Here is an 18,494-nt window from a genome sequence, read left to right as displayed (position 1 = left end):
CTGACAGGTGCTCTGCGGTGGGCTACAGAAGGGACCAGAGAGGCCAGACCAGGCAGCTGCTCTCTGGTGGGCTACAGAAGGGGCCAGAGAGCCCAGGCCAGGCAGCTGCTCTGCGGTGGGCTACAGAAGGGACCAGAGAGGCCAGACCAGGCAGCTGCTCTCTGGTGGGCTACAGAAGGGGCCAGAGAGCCCAGGCCAGGCAGCTGCTCTCTGGTGGGCTACAGAAGGGACAAGAGAGTCCATATCTGACAGCTGCTTTCTGGTGTGCTGTAAAAAAAACAGCTTCTGTCCAGTGGGCTATTGCGGTGTCCATATGGAGTTGATCCCGGACCGTTGCTCTTTAGGATTACGGGGTGTAGCTCACTGATAGGCCATAACAAGCATGGAGCAGGGCTCCATTTATAGCAAGGATTAGAAGTGGTCTAACTGTCTCTGTGGCTCTGAAAGAAACCCGAGTTTGGCCTCATCAGCTGTTCTTGGACTGGCCATGGTAGAAGCCGAAGAGAGTAAGCCCAGTCAGGTCTGGTTTGGTGTGGTAGACATCTGAGGCTTGGCGCTTCACCTGCTCTTTGATAGGCCACAGTAGAGGCCAGAGAGAGAAAGCCCAGTTGACTCTGGTACTTTGCAGTAGACATTGATGGACAGGCCCATTAGCGGCTCTACAGCAGGCCATGGTAGAGGCCAGAGAGAGTAGGCCCAGTCGACTCTGGTACTTTGCAGTGGACATCGAACGCCGGTCCCATTCGCGGCTCTACAGCAGGCCATGGAAGAGGCCAGAGAGAGTAAGCCCAGTCGGCTCTGGTACTGGCAGTAGACATTGAAGGACTGGCCTGTTAGTGGCTCTACAGCAGGCCATGGTAGAGGCAAGATAGAATAAGGCCAGTCGCTCTGGTACTTGCAGTAGACATCGATGGCCGGCCCGTTTGTGGCTCTACAGCAGGCCATGGTAGAAGCCAGAGAGAGTAAGTCCAGTCGGCTTTGGGAGGCTGCAGTAGACATCGAAGGCCGGGTCCGTTAGCGGCTCTACAGCAGGCCATGGTAGAGGCCAGAGAGAGTAAGCCCAGTCGGCTCTGGTACTGGCAGTAGATATCGAAGGCCGGGGCCGTTAGCGGCTCTACAGCAGGCCATGGTAGAGGCCAGAGACCGTAAGCCCAGTCGGCTCTGGTACTGGCAGTAGACATCGAAGACTGGGCCCGTTAGCAGCTCTACAGCAGGCCATGGAAGAGGCAAGATAGAATAAGCCCAGTTGACTCTGGTACTTTGCAGTAGACATCGAAGGCCGGGCCCGTTAGCGGCTCTACAGCAGGCCATGGTAGAGGCCAGAGAGAGTAAGCCCAGTCGGCTCTGGTACTGGTAGTGGACATCAATGGGCGGGCAAGTTAGCGGCTCTACAGCAGGCCATGGTAGAGGCCAGAGAGAATAAGCCCAGTCGGCTTTGGTAGGTTGCAGTAGACCTCAGTGACAAACCGTAAAGTTATATGGCTCCCTTGCAGAATGTGACGAGGGGCTACTTAGTCTCCCATATCGCACAGATATTCATTTGCCATGGGCTGAATGGTGGCCCTAGAAGAATTTGGGCCCCTATGTGCCACAGGGGTTGCGCGTTATACGGCTGGTACAGATACAAGGTTGGGTCCATTAGCGCTCTTCAACATGCTACGACAATGCTTTGAGAGAGCCTAGTCCAACAAATTCTCTCTGGCAGGCAGTATCAGTGGTGAGAGATTCAATCTCTATGGACTCCTCCTGCTTTGAATGACCAATGGATAGAGGGGAATCCAAAACATCAGGGCTCTTGACTGATATTCTCTGGCAAGGTATCCCAGTATACTGAACTAGGTACGAGAAACCCCAGCCATCGAATCAGTGCATGGTGGAAAACTTTTCTCGCAGGGCATAATTGAATGGTGGAGGAGATAAGGAGTTTTCTTGTAAGTTTTGCTAACAGGCACAGAAATTTGAACTTAATGCGATCTTCCAGTTTGAGCTCTGTATGGTTCTGTTTTTTGTGAAATATGGTCAAATTAGCAGAGAGATGGAGCCAATGTTACCCCGTACTCCAGGGCAAATGCATCCTGTGGATACGATACCTCCCATATAGCGCCTAAGTGTATAGTCCAAACCTGTGTTGACCCAGGCACAAAGCAAATATTGCTGATAACTGAGGAGGGGAAGGAGAATAGAATGAAGCGTCTGCTGCAGAGAAAATAGCGGGAAGATAATAGTGGGTATCACTTCTCCAGCTATAACATTATTATTATTATTGAAGTTCTTATATAGCGCGTAGCCACCTATAAGGTTTCCCAGCGCTTGAGGTCAGGTGAAAGTAGCCTAAGAACAAGACCAAAAATAACCACGTTTTGGACTTCTTACGAAAAGAAGTGAAGCCTCTTATAGGATCAGAGAAAGGGTTCCACATCCTGGGACCTAGGAAAGAGAATGAGCGGCCAACCATTCGAGAGCATCTGTTTTATTGTATTGAGAAGAGAGACCGGCTACTGTAACGCAATGTGTGGGAAGGATGATACGGCACAACCAATTTTTGTAGGAATTGAGGTCTTGCAAAAGGAGACCAGTCACCGAAGAGTATTTGGGGAGCCGAAATAAGAGTCAAGCTGTCGCGCTTTGAACCATCGGAAGACGTTTGATTACTGTCTTGTCAGACCCCGTATATAAGATGTTGCCATAATCCGGCCTCAATATTATCATGGCCTCGATGAAGGTTCTCTGAGCGGAGAAGGGAAGTATCCATAGGATCTTTTTGAGCAATTTCATTATGGCAAAACAGGAAGATGCAACCGTGGCTACTTGTGACTTCATTGTTGTCAAGCTCACTATCCAGCCAGACCCATGGCCAGGAAGGAAGAAAGCAAAAGACACACAAATGATGGACGGAATGCAGAGCCAATCAAACATGCACCCCCAGTCAAGAGATCTAGGTTAAACCTGTCCATTAATTGTTCTATTTGCATTCATCACCCCGAGTGGGATGGACTTGGGTCCCGTGCTCTCCATGTCACTGGAGTCAAGCTATCCTGGCTGATGATGGGTGAAACTCTGAAACCAGTCTTAGGATGCTTGTTTCCAGTCCATGGAGGACCTGGCATGGCAGTTCGGGCTGGACTGTTCCCATTGGGGGCTGGGTCAAGACTCATTTGCATATGGCTGGGTTCAAACTGGAATGGCATGGGGAGCAAAGAAAACAATGGATTTAGCCTTAGATCTCTGTACTGGGGTGAATGTATGACATTGTTCTGCATTATGTCCATCAATTGTTCTTTTTGCATTCGTCACCAGGAAGGAAGAAAGGCTGAGCTGAGATACAGAGACAGACTACAGCAGATGACAGATCGAGGCAGACCGATAGGTGATCCATCATAAGGTTAGATGGTGTTTGAGTAACACATTGGGGTGCGACATGTCACTAACGCCCCCCACGCCCTGGCTTCAGTGTTCTGGTCTCAATCAGACCACACACTCAATATGGTTCCGTGTCAAATGCCTCGTGCTAGCTGTGCACTACATCATATACATTGCGTATGTTATCTATGTAATTACAGACACATAACTCTTTTGGAATACTCTAACTCGTTGATGCACGACTATTCCTAAATGGCGAATTTCTAGCTAATTTGAAAATGAACAAAACTTCCATGATCACTAGTTATAAGTCACTACATCGCAGTTCTTAGATTTATTTTATTTATTTATTTATTTATTTCGATTTGTATAGCGCTATATAACCCCGGGGTCTCTAAGCGCTTGTCCAGTAAACACCGCAGGAAACCAAAAGAAAACACTGCAAAGAATTTATATCCCACCCCAGGCCTTCTGGAAAAGAACAGTCTTCAACCTCTTCCGAAAGGTCAGCAAATTAGGTTCTTTGCGCAAGTCCACCGGGAGACTGTTCCAGGCCTCTGGGAGGGTGTTAGAGATGGCACGACCGCCCACTGTCGCCAATCTAAAACGAGGTTGCATGAGGAGGGTTGCCTCAGCAGATCTTAGCACCCTGGCAGGTGTATATGGGGTCAGGCGGGTCTTGATGTATCTTGGTGCCTTACCGTAAAGGGATTTATGTGCAATGCATAACCCTTTAAAGAGCACCCTCTGCCTTATTGGGAGCCAATGTAGCTCGCGCATAAGTGGGGACACATGCGTACTCCTGGGTTTCTTGTGAATGAGCCTAGCGGCATCATTCATCACCATCTGAAGTTTGTCTAGGAGTTTTTGGGGTAGGCCCAGATAGAGCGAGTTGCCGTAATCCAGTCTTGCAAGGATCATAGCGGAAACCGCCCTTCTCAGGGTGGAATGGGACAATAATGGCGCGATCTTCCTAAGTTGACGAAGCATGCCAACACAGGTTCCTACCACCGTGGTAACTTGTTTCCGCATGGAAAGCTTGTTATCCACATAAATGCCAAGGCTTTTTACAGCCACTGCCGGCTCCGGGGGCGGTCCAAGTTCCCTCGGCCAGAATCCATCATGCCATGGATTACCAGCGATGGTAACAGGTAGAACTTCCGTCTTGTCCGGATTAATTTTTAGGGAGTTCAGCGACATCCAATTAGCTGTCTGCTTCAAGATGGTTTGCAGATTTGCTGGTGCCCCAGGTGCATCATCCATTTGGATAATGATTTGGGTGTCATCAGCATAGTTATATACCTGACAATCCATTTGATTCAGGAGTGCAATCAATGGTTGGAGGTATATGTTGAACAGCAGGGGCGACAAAGCCGACCCCTGTGGCACTCCACAAGAGATTGGTGTTGCAGTGGAGAGCAATTCTCCCAACTGAACTCTTTGTGTCCTCCCTTGTAGAAAAGAAACAAACCAGGCGTGGGCTGTGCCCTGGATGCCGAGGTCTCTCATCCGCGACAGCAGTTGTTTGTGACAAACGGTGTCAAACGCCGCGGAGAGGTCTAACAGCACCAGGGCGCCGGGTATCCTCTTGTCTGCCCTATTTCGGAGCTCATCTATGATGGACAACATGACCAGTTCCGTGCTGTGATTTGCACGGAACCCTGATTGGTTTGGTTCCAACAGGCCGTTCCCTTCTAGATGGTCAGAGAGGGCGGCCAAAACATGCTGTTCCAACACCTTGGCCAGGAAAGGGATCTGGGAAATAGGCCTAAAGTTTTTTAGGCATTTCACATCTGCCCCAGGCTTTTTTAGCAAAGGGATCAACCTTGCTTCCTTAAAGGCAGTAGGAACCTTTCCTGATGCTAGAGAGGAGTTCAAAAGATTCAGCACCTCCTCTTCTATTCCTGGCATGGTCAGTTTGAAAACGTCAGGGGGACAAGGGTCTGCCTGGGAGCCCGACTTAACTCTCCCAGTGAGCCGGGGCAGTTCCTCTTTCGTTATGGGCGGAAGAAGATCCAGAGATATACAAGTGAGGATCAACCACACAAGATCGAGCAGTGACAAGCCAGATGAGAGGTGTGCTCTTGAGGCAGCAGCTGTGCTACATGAATTAGACTGTGCCCACTCTTTGCAGGCAGGCCTGGAGAGTCCGCCAACCCCATATGTGATGAGGATCGCTTGTTTTTCCCATATAAGAGGAAATCCAGTAAGTGTGGCGCATTAATGGATGTTGTTGGTGGCTGCCCCGCCCATTGCATCAACCAGTCAGGAAGTTTAGCACGCTCTTCCGATCAATGCTAATCTGGATTATATGTAGGGCCTCTGGAATTATGTGCCAGGGGAACACTAAATTATGCAGCATGGTTTACTAAATTATGCAACAAGAAAAGGCAAATTATGTGGCATAAAGCAGCATATTTTTGATAGGATTGCTTCAATATTTTTACACATGGTAATACTATTTGAGCAAATATTTCATCACATTAGTGCTAGTTTAACAATCAAATACTGAAAGACGACTAGTTAACCTTTGCCAAGGGCCTTCCAGTGCGGGCACAGACATATTGCCACATTTTTAGTAACTTTTGATCTGTTTGAGCTAGAAACAACATTTTATTTTGTAAAATATGCAGCAGATAATGGATTCTGTGGCAAATGCAGCAAATCTATAATTATGCGGAAAAAAGCTGCAGCCAGAGGCCCTGATTATCTGCTGCCAGTGTGGAATACCAGCGGCATACTTGCAAATGGCTGATGTGTAGCCTCTAAGCAAACTTACAGGCTGCAACCTTGCCACAGGATGGTCCTGTCAGAGAACAGCGGACAGGACTCTCTTGGACACCAGATATCGGCCTACAGAGTATCATTCTGTAAGTGAGACACAGGGCCGAAGAGTGACACTGAAAGGAGAATCGACTGAGCCTTGTATGCATAGAAACATTCATAGACAGCCCACAGTAAAAGACCCCCTGGTGTTCTAGGAGTTTGTGAATATACAGGCTCCTTGCTTATGAGACTACACAGGCTTGGGGTAAACAAAAGCGAGGCAAACTTTGGGAGTAAGACTACTGTAAACGGTGAGCGAAGCAAATAGGGAGAACTTTCAGGTCCAACTGTGCGTGCGAGACCCCCAGGTTGCGATACAGCAAAGAGGGGGGCTGCGGGGTAAATGAGTAAACGGGTGAGACCCTCTTGGTTGTGAGTGCAGAGAACAGGGCTAAACCAACGATTGCAAGACTTATTGCACAAGAGGAAGGCATTAAGATCTATGGTTTTGTTGTGTTGAGTGACTCAGCGTGACCTGACTGGGGTAAATTCAATGTATCATTGCTGTAGAGCAGGGAACTCCAACAAGTACTGTGTGAGTGACTGGCAGCTCTTCAGCTACCAGTAAGTAGCTTACCTCTGTGCTGCCCAGTCTAATCAATTAGAAGCTTTGACTTGGTCTAATTATTACATCTGTACACAATTTGGAAAAAGTGTGTATTTCCAGAATGTATAAACAAACTGATGTTCAGAGAAAAATGATTGAATTTCTAAATACATTTAAAGTTGGTATTTGAATGTAAATTCTGCCGCATTGTGGATATTTATCACTACTGCTATTATGACTTTGGTGCTTTGGGCAGTGCAACTATGGCTGCTATGTGTTACCCACATTGAGGCTTTCCAAGCTGATGCCTTGACATTACTGCTGAGGCACCAGTGTCATCCCTTATGGTAATCTTACACAGGGTTTCCACTAATGACTTGATACTGTCAGCTCTGTAAAGAGTGAGCGCCCTCAGGTATGAGAGTGAAAGCAAGAGTGAGACCTCAAAGGTATGTGAATGATCTAAACAGGCCACGGCATCACAGCTGTGCGAGTGAACTGAATAGGCCAATACGCAACAACTGTGAGAGTGAAGTAAACAAGGTAAGGAACCACAGCTGCAAGAGTGAAGAAAACAGAGTAAGACACCACAGCCGCGAGAGTGAAGAAAACAGAGTAAGACACCACAGCCGCGAGAGTGAAGAAAACAGAGTAAGACACCACAGCTGTGCGAGTGAAGTAAATAGACCAATACTTAACAGCGGTAAGAGTGAAGTAAACAAGGTAAGGAACCACAGCTGCAAGAATGAAGAAAACAGAGTAAGACACCACAACTGTGCGAGTGAAGTAAATAGACCAATACTTAACAGCGGTAAGAGTGAAGAAAACAGAGTAAGACACCACAGCCGCGAGAGTGAAGACAACAGAGTAAGACACCACAGCCGCGAGAGTGAAGAAAACAGAGTAAGACACCACAGCTGTGCGAGTGAAGTAAATAGACCAATACTTAACAGCGGTGAGAGTGAAGTAAACAAGGTAAGGAACCACAGCTGCAAGAATGAAGAAAACAGAGTAAGACACCACAGCTGTGCGAGTGAAGTAAATAGACCAATACTTAACAGCGGTAAGAGTGAAGTAAACAAGGTAAGAAACCACAGCTGCAAGAGTGAAGAAAACAGAGTAAGACACCACAGCCGCGAGAGTGAAGAAAACAGAGTAAGACACCACAGCCGCGAGAGTGAAGAAAACAGAGTAAGACACCACAGCTGTGCGAGTGAAGTAAATAGACCAATACTTAACAGCGGTGAGAGTGAAGTAAACAAGGTAAGGAACCACAGCCGCGAGAGTGAAGAAAACAGAGTAAGACACAACAGCTATGAGAGTGAAGTAAATAGACCAATACTTAACAGCGGTAAGAGTGAAGTAAACAAGGTAAGAAACCACAGCTGCAAGAGTGAAGAAAACAGAGTAAGACACCACAGCCGCGAGAGTGAAGAAAACAGAGTAAGACACCACAGCCGCGAGAGTGAAGAAAACAGAGTAAGACACCACAGCTGTGCGAGTGAAGTAAATAGACCAATACTTAACAGCGGTGAGAGTGAAGTAAACAAGGTAAGGAACCACAGCTGCGAGAGTGAAGAAAACAGAGTAAGACACAACAGCTATGAGAGTGAAGTAAATATAGCAAGACACCAGAGCTGCGAGAGTGAAGTAACAGAGTAAGACACCACAGAGTGAAGAAAACACAGTAAAACACCACAGCTGAGCGAGTGAAGTGAATTATAAGACACCACAGCTGCAAGAGTGAAGTAAACTGAGTAAGACACCACAGCTGTGAGAGTGAAGTAAATATAGCAAGGCACCACAGCTGCGAGAGTGAAGTAAATATAGCAAGGCACCACAGCTGTGAGAGTGAAGTGAATTATAAGACACCACAGCTGCAAGAGTGAAGTAAACTGAGTAAGACACCACAGCTGTGAGAGTGAAGTAAATATAGCAAGGCACCACAGCTGTGAGAGTGAAGTAAATTATAAGACACCACAGCTGCAAGAGTGAAGTAAACAGAGTAAGACACAAAGCTGTGAGAGTGAAGTGAATTATAAGACACCACAGCTGCAAGAGTGAAGTAAACTGAGTAAGACACCACAGCTGTGAGAGTGAAGTAAATATAGCAAGGCACCACAGCTGTGAGAATGAGGTAAACAGAGTAAGGAACCACAGCAGTAAAAGTGAAGTAAACAGTAGAATAACATAGGTGTGAGAGTGAAGCAAATAGGTCAAGACACCACAACTGTGAGACGGAAGTAAATTGGCCAAGACAACACAGCTTTGAGAGTGAAGTACACAGACTAAGACACCACAGCTGTGAGAATGAAGTAAACAGGCTCACCTGTGCGTGAATGTAGTAAACAGAATAAGAACCACAGATCTAGAAAATTTGTTAACAGAATGTGGCATGCATGTCTGTTAGAGCAGTGAACCGAATGAGAGAGACCCTCACGTCTGTGAGGGCACCTAACAGAAGGTGACCCAAGTGTCTGTTAGGGTAGTATACAGCATGAGAGAGAGAGACTCACGCTGTGAGGGCAGCTAACAGAAGGTGACCCAAGTGTCTGTTAGGGCAGTAAACAGAATGAGAGAGACACTCACGTCTGTGAGGGTAGCTAACAAAAGGTGACCCAAGTGTCTGTTAGGGCAGTATACAGAATGAGAGAGACACTCACGTCTGTGAGGGCAGCTAACAGAAGGTGACCCAAGTGTCTGTTAGGGCAGTAAACAGAATGAGAGAGACACTCACGTCTGTGAGGGTAGCTAACAAAAGGTGACCCAAGTGTCTGTTAGGGCAGTAAACAGAAGGAGAGAGACACTCACGTCTGTGAGGGTAGCTAACAAAAGGTGACCCAAGTGTCTGTTAGGGCAGTAAACAGAATGAGAGAGACACACGTCTGTGAGGGCAGCTAACAGAAGGTGACCCAAGTGTCTGTTAGGGCAGTAAACAGAATGAGAGAGACACACGTCTGTGAGGGCAGCTAACAGACGGTGACCCAAGTGTCTGTTAGGGCAGTAAACAGAATGAGAGAGACACTCACGTCTGTGAGGGTAGATAACAGAAGGTGACCCAAGTGTCTGTTAGGGCAGTGAACAGAATGAGAGAGACACACGTCTGTGAGGGCAGCTAACAGAAGGTGACCCAAGTGTCTGTTAGGGCAGTAAACAGAATGAGAGAGACACTCACATCTGTGAGGGCAGCTAACAGAAGGTGACCCAAGTGTCTGTCAGGGCAGTATACAGAATGAGAGAGACACTCACGTCTGTGAGGGCAGCTAACAGAAGGTGACCCAAGTGTCTGTTAGGGCAGTATACAGAATGAGAGAGACACACCTCTGTGAGGGCAGCTAACAGAAGGTGACCCAAGTGTCTGTTAGGGCAGTAAACAGAATTAGAGAGACACTCACGTCTGTGAGGGTAGATAACAGAAGGTGACCCAAGTGTCTGTTAGGGCAGTATACAGAATGAGAGAGACTCACGCTGTGAAGGCAGCTAACAGAAGGTGACCCAAGTGTCTGTTAGGGCAGTATACAGAATGAGAGAGACACACCTCTGTGAGGGCAGCTAACAGAAGGTGACCCAAGTGTCTGTTAGGGCAGTATACAGAATGAGAGAGACACACCTCTGTGAGGGCAGCTAACAGAAGGTGACCCAAGTGTCTGTTAGGGCAGTAAACAGAATAAGAGAGACACTCACGTCTGTGAGGGTAGATAACAGAAGGTGACCCAAGTGTCTGTTAGGGCAGTAAACAGAATGAGAGAGACACTCACGTCTGTGAGGGTAGATAACAGAAGGTGACCCAAGTGTCTGTTAGGGCAGTATACAGAATGAGAGAGACTCACGCTGTTAGGGCAGCTAACAGAAGGTGACCCAAGTGTCTGTTAGGGCAGTATACAGAATGAGAGAGACACACCTCTGTAAGGGCAGCTAACAGAAGGTGACCCAAGTGTCTGTTAGGGCAGTAAACAGAATGAGAGAGACACACGTCTGTGAGGGCAGCTAACAGAAGGTGACCCAAGTGTCTGTTAGGGCAGTATACAGAATGAGAGAGACACACCTCTGTGAGGGCAGCTAACAGAAGGTGACCCAAGTGTCTGTTAGGGCAGTAAACAGAATGAGAGAGACACTCACGTCTGTGAGGGTAGATAACAGAAGGTGACCCAAGTGTCTGTTAGGGCAGTAAACAGAATGAGAGAGACACACGTCTGTGAGGGCAGCTAACAGAAGGTGACCCAAGTGTCTGTTAGGGCAGTAAACAGAATGAGAGAGACACTCACGTCTGTGAGGGCAGCTAACAGAATGTGACCCAAGTGTCTGTTAGGGCAGTAAACAGAATGAGAGAGACACTCTCGTCTGTGAGGGCAGCTAACAGAAGGTGACCCAAGTGTCTGTTAGGGCAGTAAACAGAATGAGAGAGACACACGTCTGTGAGGGCAGCTAACAGAAGGTGACCCAAGTGTCTGTTAGGGCAGTATACAGAATGAGAGAGACACACCTCTGTGAGGGCAGCTAACAGAAGGTGACCCAAGTGTCTGTTAGGGCAGTAAACAGAATGAGAGAGACACTCACGTCTGTGAGGGTAGATAACAGAAGGTGACCCAAGTGTCTGTTAGGGCAGTAAACAGAATGAGAGAGACACACGTCTGTGAGGGCAGCTAACAGAAGGTGACCCAAGTGTCTGTTAGGGCAGTATACAGAATGAGAGAGACACACCTCTGTGAGGGCAGCTAACAGAAGGTGACCCAAGTGTCTGTTAGGGCAGTATACAGAATGAGAGAGACACACCTCTGTGAGGGCAGCTAACAGAAGGTGACCCAAGTGTCTGTTAGGGCAGTATACAGAATGAGAGAGACACACCTCTGTGAGGGCAGCTACGTCTGTGAGGGTAGATAACAGAAGGTGACCCAAGTGTCTGTTAGGGCAGTAAACAGAATGAGAGAGACACTCACGTCTGTGAGGGTAGATAACAGAAGGTGACCCAAGTGTCTGTTAGGGCAGTAAACAGAATGAGAGAGACACACGTCTGTGAGGGCAGCTAACAGAAGGTGACCCAAGTGTCTGTTAGGGCAGTAAACAGAATGAGAGAGACACACGTCTGTGAGGGCAGCTAACAGAAGGTGACCCAAGTGTCTGTTAGGGCAGTGAACAGAATGAGAGAGACACTCACGTCTGTGAGGGTAGATAACAGAAGGTGACCCAAGTGTCTGTTAGGGCAGTAAACAGAATGAGAGAGACACACTTCTGTGAGGGCAGCTAACAGAAGGTGACCCAAGTGTCTGTTAGGGCAGTATACAGAATGAGAGAGACACACCTCTGTGAGGGCAGCTAACAGAAGGTGACCCAAGTGTCTGTCAGGGCAGTAAACAGAATGAGAGAGACACTCACGTCTGTGAGGGTAGCTAACAGAAGGTGACCCAAGTGTCTGTTAGGGCAGTGAACAGAATGAGAGAGACACTCACGTCTGTGAGGGTAGATAACAGAAGGTGACCCAAGTGTCTGTCAGGGCAGTGAACAGAATGAGAGAGACACACCTCTGTGAGGGCAGCTAACAGAAGGTGACCCAAGTGTCTGTTAGGGCAGTATACAGAATGAGAGAGACACACCTCTGCGAGGGCAGCTAACAGAAGGTGACCCAAGTGTCTGTTAGGGCAGTGAACAGAATGAGAGAGACATTCACGTCTGTGAGGGGAGCTAACAGAAGGTGACCCAAGTGTCTGTTAGGGCAGTGAACAGAATGAGAGAGACACTCACGTCTGTGAGGGCAGCTAACAGAAGGTGACCCAAGTGTCTGTCAGGGCAGTAAACAGAATGAGAGAGACACTCACGTCTGTGAGGGTAGATAACAGAAGGTGACCCAAGTGTCTGTCAGGGCAGTAAACAGAATGAGAGAGACACTCACGTCTGTGAGGGTAGCTAACAGAAGGTGACCCAAGTGTCTGTTAGGGCAGTGAACAGAATGAGAGAGACACTCACGTCTGTGAGGGTAGATAACAGAAGGTGACCCAAGTGTCTGTTAGGGCAGTAAACAGAATGAGAGAGACACACTTCTGTGAGGGCAGCTAACAGAAGGTGACCCAAGTGTCTGTTAGGGCAGTATACAGAATGAGAGAGACACACCTCTGTGAGGGCAGCTAACAGAAGGTGACCCAAGTGTCTGTCAGGGCAGTAAACAGAATGAGAGAGACACTCACGTCTGTGAGGGTAGCTAACAGAAGGTGACCCAAGTGTCTGTTAGGGCAGTGAACAGAATGAGAGAGACACTCACGTCTGTGAGGGTAGATAACAGAAGGTGACCCAAGTGTCTGTCAGGGCAGTGAACAGAATGAGAGAGACACACCTCTGTGAGGGCAGCTAACAGAAGGTGACCCAAGTGTCTGTTAGGGCAGTATACAGAATGAGAGAGACACACCTCTGCGAGGGCAGCTAACAGAAGGTGACCCAAGTGTCTGTTAGGGCAGTAAACAGAATGAGAGAGACACTCACGTCTGTGAGGGCAGCTAACAGAAGGTGACCCAAGTGTCTGTTAGGGCAGTAAACAGAATGAGAGAGACACACGTCTGTGAGGGCAGCTAACAGAAGGTGACCCAAGTGTCTGTTAGGGCAGTAAACAGAATGAGAGAGACACTCACGTCTGTGAGGGCAGCTAACAGAAGGTGACCCAAGTGTCTGTTAGGGCAGTAAACAGAATGAGAGAGACACACGTCTGTGAGGGCAGCTAACAGAAGGTGACCCAAGTGTCTGTTAGGGCAGTAAACAGAATGAGAGAGACACTCACGTCTGTGAGGGTAGATAACAGAAGGTGACCCAAGTGTCTGTTAGGGCAGTAAACAGAATGAGAGAGACACACTTCTGTGAGGGCAGCTAACAGAAGGTGACCCAAGTGTCTGTTAGGGCAGTATACAGAATGAGAGAGACACACCTCTGTGAGGGCAGCTAACAGAAGGTGACCCAAGTGTCTGTTAGGGCAGTAAACAGAATGAGAGAGACACTCACGTCTGTGAGGGTAGATAACAGAAGGTGACCCAAGTGTCTGTTAGGGCAGTAAACAGAATGAGAGAGACTCACGCTGTGAGGGCAGCTAACAGAAGGTGACCCAAGTGTCTGTTAGGGCAGTAAACAGAATGAGAGAGACTCACGCTGTGAGGGCAGCTAACAGAAGGTGACCCAAGTGTCTGTTAGGGCAGTAAACAGAATGAGAGAGACACACGTCTGTGAGGGCAGCTAACAGAAGGTGACCCAAGTGTCTGTTAGGGCAGTAAACAGAATGAGAGAGACACTCACGTCTGTGAGGGCAGCTAACAGAAGGTGACCCAAGTGTCTGTTAGGGCAGTAAACAGAATGAGAGAGACACACGTCTGTGAGGGCAGCTAACAGAAGGTGACCCAAGTGTCTGTTAGGGCAGTAAACAGAATGAGAGAGACACTCACGTCTGTGAGGGCAGCTAACAGAAGGTGACCCAAGTGTCTGTTAGGGCAGTAAACAGAATGAGAGAGACACACGTCTGTGAGGGCAGCTAACAGAAGGTGACCCAAGTGTCTGTTAGGGCAGTAAACAGAATGAGAGAGACACTCACGTCTGTGAGGGTAGATAACAGAAGGTGACCCAAGTGTCTGTTAGGGCAGTAAACAGAATGAGAGAGACACACTTCTGTGAGGGCAGCTAACAGAAGGTGACCCAAGTGTCTGTTAGGGCAGTATACAGAATGAGAGAGACACACCTCTGTGAGGGCAGCTAACAGAAGGTGACCCAAGTGTCTGTTAGGGCAGTAAACAGAATGAGAGAGACACTCACGTCTGTGAGGGTAGATAACAGAAGGTGACCTAAGTGTCTGTTAGGGCAGTAAACAGAATGAGAGAGACTCACGCTGTGAGGGCAGCTAACAGAAGGTGACCCAAGTGTCTGTTAGGGCAGTAAACAGAATGAGAGAGACACACGTCTGTGAGGGCAGCTAACAGAAGGTGACCCAAGTGTCTGTTAGGGCAGTAAACAGAATGAGAGAGACACTCACGTCTGTGAGGGCAGCTAACAGAAGGTGACCCAAGTGTCTGTTAGGGCAGTAAACAGAATGAGAGAGACACACGTCTGTGAGGGCAGCTAACAGAAGGTGACCCAAGTGTCTGTTAGGGCAGTAAACAGAATGAGAGAGACACTCACGTCTGTGAGGGCAGCTAACAGAAGGTGACCCAAGTGTCTGTTAGGGCAGTAAACAGAATGAGAGAGACACACGTCTGTGAGGGCAGCTAACAGAAGGTGACCCAAGTGTCTGTTAGGGCAGTAAACAGAATGAGAGAGACACACGTCTGTGAGGGCAGCTAACAGAAGGTGACCCAAGTGTCTGTTAGGGCAGTATACAGAATGAGAGAGACACACCTCTGTGAGGGCAGCTAACAGAAGGTGACCCAAGTGTCTGTTAGGGCAGTAAACAGAATGGGAGAGACACTCACGTCTGTGAGGGTAGATAACAGAAGGTGACCCAAGTGTCTGTTAGGGCAGTAAACAGAATGAGAGAGACACTCACGTCTGTGAGGGCAGCTAACAGAAGGTGACCCAAGTGTCTGTTAGGGCAGTAAACAGAATGAGAGAGACACTCAAGTCTGAGAGGGCAGCTAACAGAAGGTGACCCAAGTGTCTGTTAGGGCAGTAAACAGAATGAGAGAGACACTCACATCTGTGAGGGCAGCTAACAGAAGGTGACCCAAGTGTCTGTTAGGGCAGTAAACAGAATGAGAGAGACACTCACATCTGTGAGGGCAGCTAACAGAAGGTGACCCAAGTGTCTGTTAGGGCAATGAACAGAAAGAGACCCTCATGTCTGTCGGGGCAGTGAGCAGAATATCTGTCGGACAGTGAACAGTGGGGGACCCACATAGTTGTGAAGACAGTAGGACCCACATGGCTGTGAGGGCACTGAGCAGAGGGAGACCCACACGGCTCAGGGGGCAGTGAACAGAGGGGGCCACGTGCTGTGAAGGCAGTATAGAGAGGGGGGCCACGTGCTGTGAGTGCAGTGACCAGAGGGGGGCCCACACGGCTCTGGATGCAGTGACCAGAGGGGGCCACGTGCTGTGAGTGCAGTGACCAGAGGGGGCCACGTGCTGTGAGTGCAGTGTCCAGAGGGGGGCCCACACGGCTCTGGATGCAGTGACCAGAGGGGGCCACGTGCTGTGAGTGCAGTGACCAGAGGGGGCCACGTGCTGTGAGTGCAGTGTCCAGAGGGGGGCCCACACGGCTCTGGATGCAGTGAACAGAGGGGGCCACGTGCTGTGAAGGCAGTAAAGAGAGGGGGCCACTTGCTGTGGGTGCCGTGACCAGAGGGGGCCCCGTGCTGTGAGTGCAGTGTCCAGAGGGGGCCACGTGCTGTGAGTGCAGTGACCAGAGGGGGCCACGTGCTGTGAGTGCAGTGTCCAGAGGGGGCCACGTGCTGTGAGTGCAGTGTCCAGAGGGGGCCACGTGCTGTGAAGGCAGTAAAGAGAGGGGGCCACTTGCTGTGGGTGCCGTGACCAGAGGGGGCTTCGTGCTGTGTGTGCTGTGACCAGAGGGGGCTTCGTGCTGTGTGTGCTGTGACCAGAGGGGGCTTCGTGCTGTGTGTGCTGTGACCAGAGGGGGCTTCGTGCTGTGTGTGCTGTGACCAGAGGGGGCTTCGTGCTGTGTGTGCTGTGACCAGAGGGGGCTTCGTGCTGTGGGTGCAGTGACCAGAGGGGGCTTCGTGCTGTGTGTGCTGTGCACAGAGGGAGGCCACATGTTTGAGAAGAGTGAACCTATGCCATCCACGTGTCTGTGAGTGGAGTGAATATAGGAAGACCCACATGTTTGAAAAGAGTGAACCTCTGACAGCCACGTGTCCGTGAGAGCAGTGAACAGAGCGAGACCCACGTGTCTGTGAGGAGTGAATAAAGGCAGACCCGCGTGTCTGCGAGTGGGGTGAACAGAGTGAGACCCGTCCCCCACGTGGCTGTGACCAGCTTGAGACATATCCGTGAAGGGTGACTCTGAGACCCACGTGTCTGAGAGTGGAGGGAACAGAGTGAGACCCACGTGGCTGTGAGTGTAGTGAACAGTGAGATCCTCGTGGCTGTGGTACTACGAGTGGGACCCTGCCTTCGAGAGTGCTGCGTGCAGCCATTAGTCTCGGCTGCCCCCATGGGCGTCCATGCTGTGTGTCTCCCCTCCCCCGCAGCACGAGGTTCAGCGCCTGGAAGTGGCTCACTTCACTCGGGGCTGTGGCCGCCAGGGGCGGTCCCTCGACGCCTCGAAGGAGGGCCAGTTTCCAGGCAGCGCTTGCTCTGGTTCAGTTCCCTGAAGCCGGGCTGGGGTGAGGGGACAGCGATCTCTGTTTACATCTGCAACCCTCCCCCTCCCGCCGGGCTGGCCCGCCCCCTGGACAAGCATGGCCAGAAAAACAGGAACCGCTGAAAGGAACAGGCAAACCGCAAGGCACGCACGCTGGAGGACAAACAGGGCAAACGAGTGTGTGTGAGAAGAAAACACAACATTCTCTGGGCGGCTCGACTCCCACTCACAGCTTGCCCCACCACCCCAAAAAAACAGAACACAGACCCCCCCCCCCAGTCTCACAAACCTACACCACAATGCTAACCCCCAGTCTCACAAACTTACACCACTGGTGTGGGGGTGATGACCACAGCACCCCTGGAATCGCGCCGCACACCGGCTCAGCTCCACACATTACTATAGCGCCGCGTACTTGGAATAAGAGTATGCACGCGCTCGATAGCTCCGAAATAAATTGCCTCAAGGCGCTACGAGGACTTTGCACATTGGGGATATGTGTGTGCGTGGGCGGGGGGAACTGCGTGTTTTAACCCCGCGCACCACCACAAAGAAGGCACGCCGGGACTCAGTGGCCAACTTTCCAACTTCCTTGAATTCCGAGCTGGTCCGGGAGTCGAGGCTCTGGTCGGACTTACCAGACAGGTCGCGGTACTTAGGTGGCTGAGTGCGTTCCCGATGGGTCTCCGGGCACGACCCCTCGGTGCCCTTCTAGGCTTCCTCCTTAGTGCGCCGATGCTCCTGCTTCTAGGCACGTTGCCTCTCTGGGTCACTCGGCACGCTGCCTTTGTCCTTCACACGCTGCCCCTCTGCCGCTCTCTGGGCACGCGGGCTCGCCTGGTCTCTTTCTCTGGGCACGTGGCTCACTGGCTCTCTGTAGGCACCCTGGTTCTCTCTGGGTACACTGGCTGTGTATTGGCACGCTGGCTGTCTCTGGGCACCCTTGCTCTCTCAGGACACCCTAACTCTCTCCAGGCACACTGGCTTCTGGGCACGCTGTCTCCCCGGGCCGGACCCGCTGCCTTCTCCGCCTCCTTCCTTTCTTGTTGTGTGTAGTCGGTCTCATGCCGCTGCCCGCGTGTCCCGCCGGCTGAGCCCGCCTCTGACTCACGGAGCACTCACTCACCGGGCCCCAGGGGGAGGGAGTCCCTCTGATGTCACGGCCCTTGTAAGGAGATCCTGCGCAGCCGCGCACACCTCCTGAATCACCACCAGCTCAGGGTCACAACAAGCTCGTCACGTGCAGCGCGCGCCGGGACACAAAGAACTCCAAACTTTTCAAAACATCTGTGCGTGGTCCACGGTACGTGAAGGTCCCTCAGTGGCGAACTTCTACCAGGCGCTGAGAGCCTGTGTGATGTCAGACTTAGTGTCATTATACGCAACACTCCCCACCCACTGACAGAGCATGCATGATGACATAAATACACAACACAACTTTTGTTTGGGAAAATATTGCTGCAGGTTTATTCCATACAAAAGT

At 50.1% G+C, this 18,494-nt stretch overlaps 1 protein-coding gene across 1 annotated transcript in view; it reads right to left on the bottom strand.

The window, feature by feature from the left end:
• Positions 1-18,128, bottom strand: part of LOC144770748 (protein BTG3-like) — a 75,110-nt gene extending 56,982 nt beyond the window's left edge. Inside the window, exon 1 of the mRNA XM_078655494.1 lies at positions 17,650-18,128. The gene's annotated coding sequence lies outside the window, so the exon portion shown is untranslated. The remainder of the gene's footprint in view (positions 1-17,649) is intronic.
• Between the last annotated feature and the right edge of the window lie 366 nt (positions 18,129-18,494).

This window comes from Lissotriton helveticus, chromosome 7 (assembly GCF_964261635.1).
Source record: "Lissotriton helveticus chromosome 7, aLisHel1.1, whole genome shotgun sequence".
Lineage (NCBI taxonomy): Eukaryota > Metazoa > Chordata > Amphibia > Caudata > Salamandridae > Lissotriton > Lissotriton helveticus.
The sequence above is the reverse complement of the archived record's forward strand: the minus strand, read 5'-3'. Positions and strand labels throughout refer to the sequence as shown.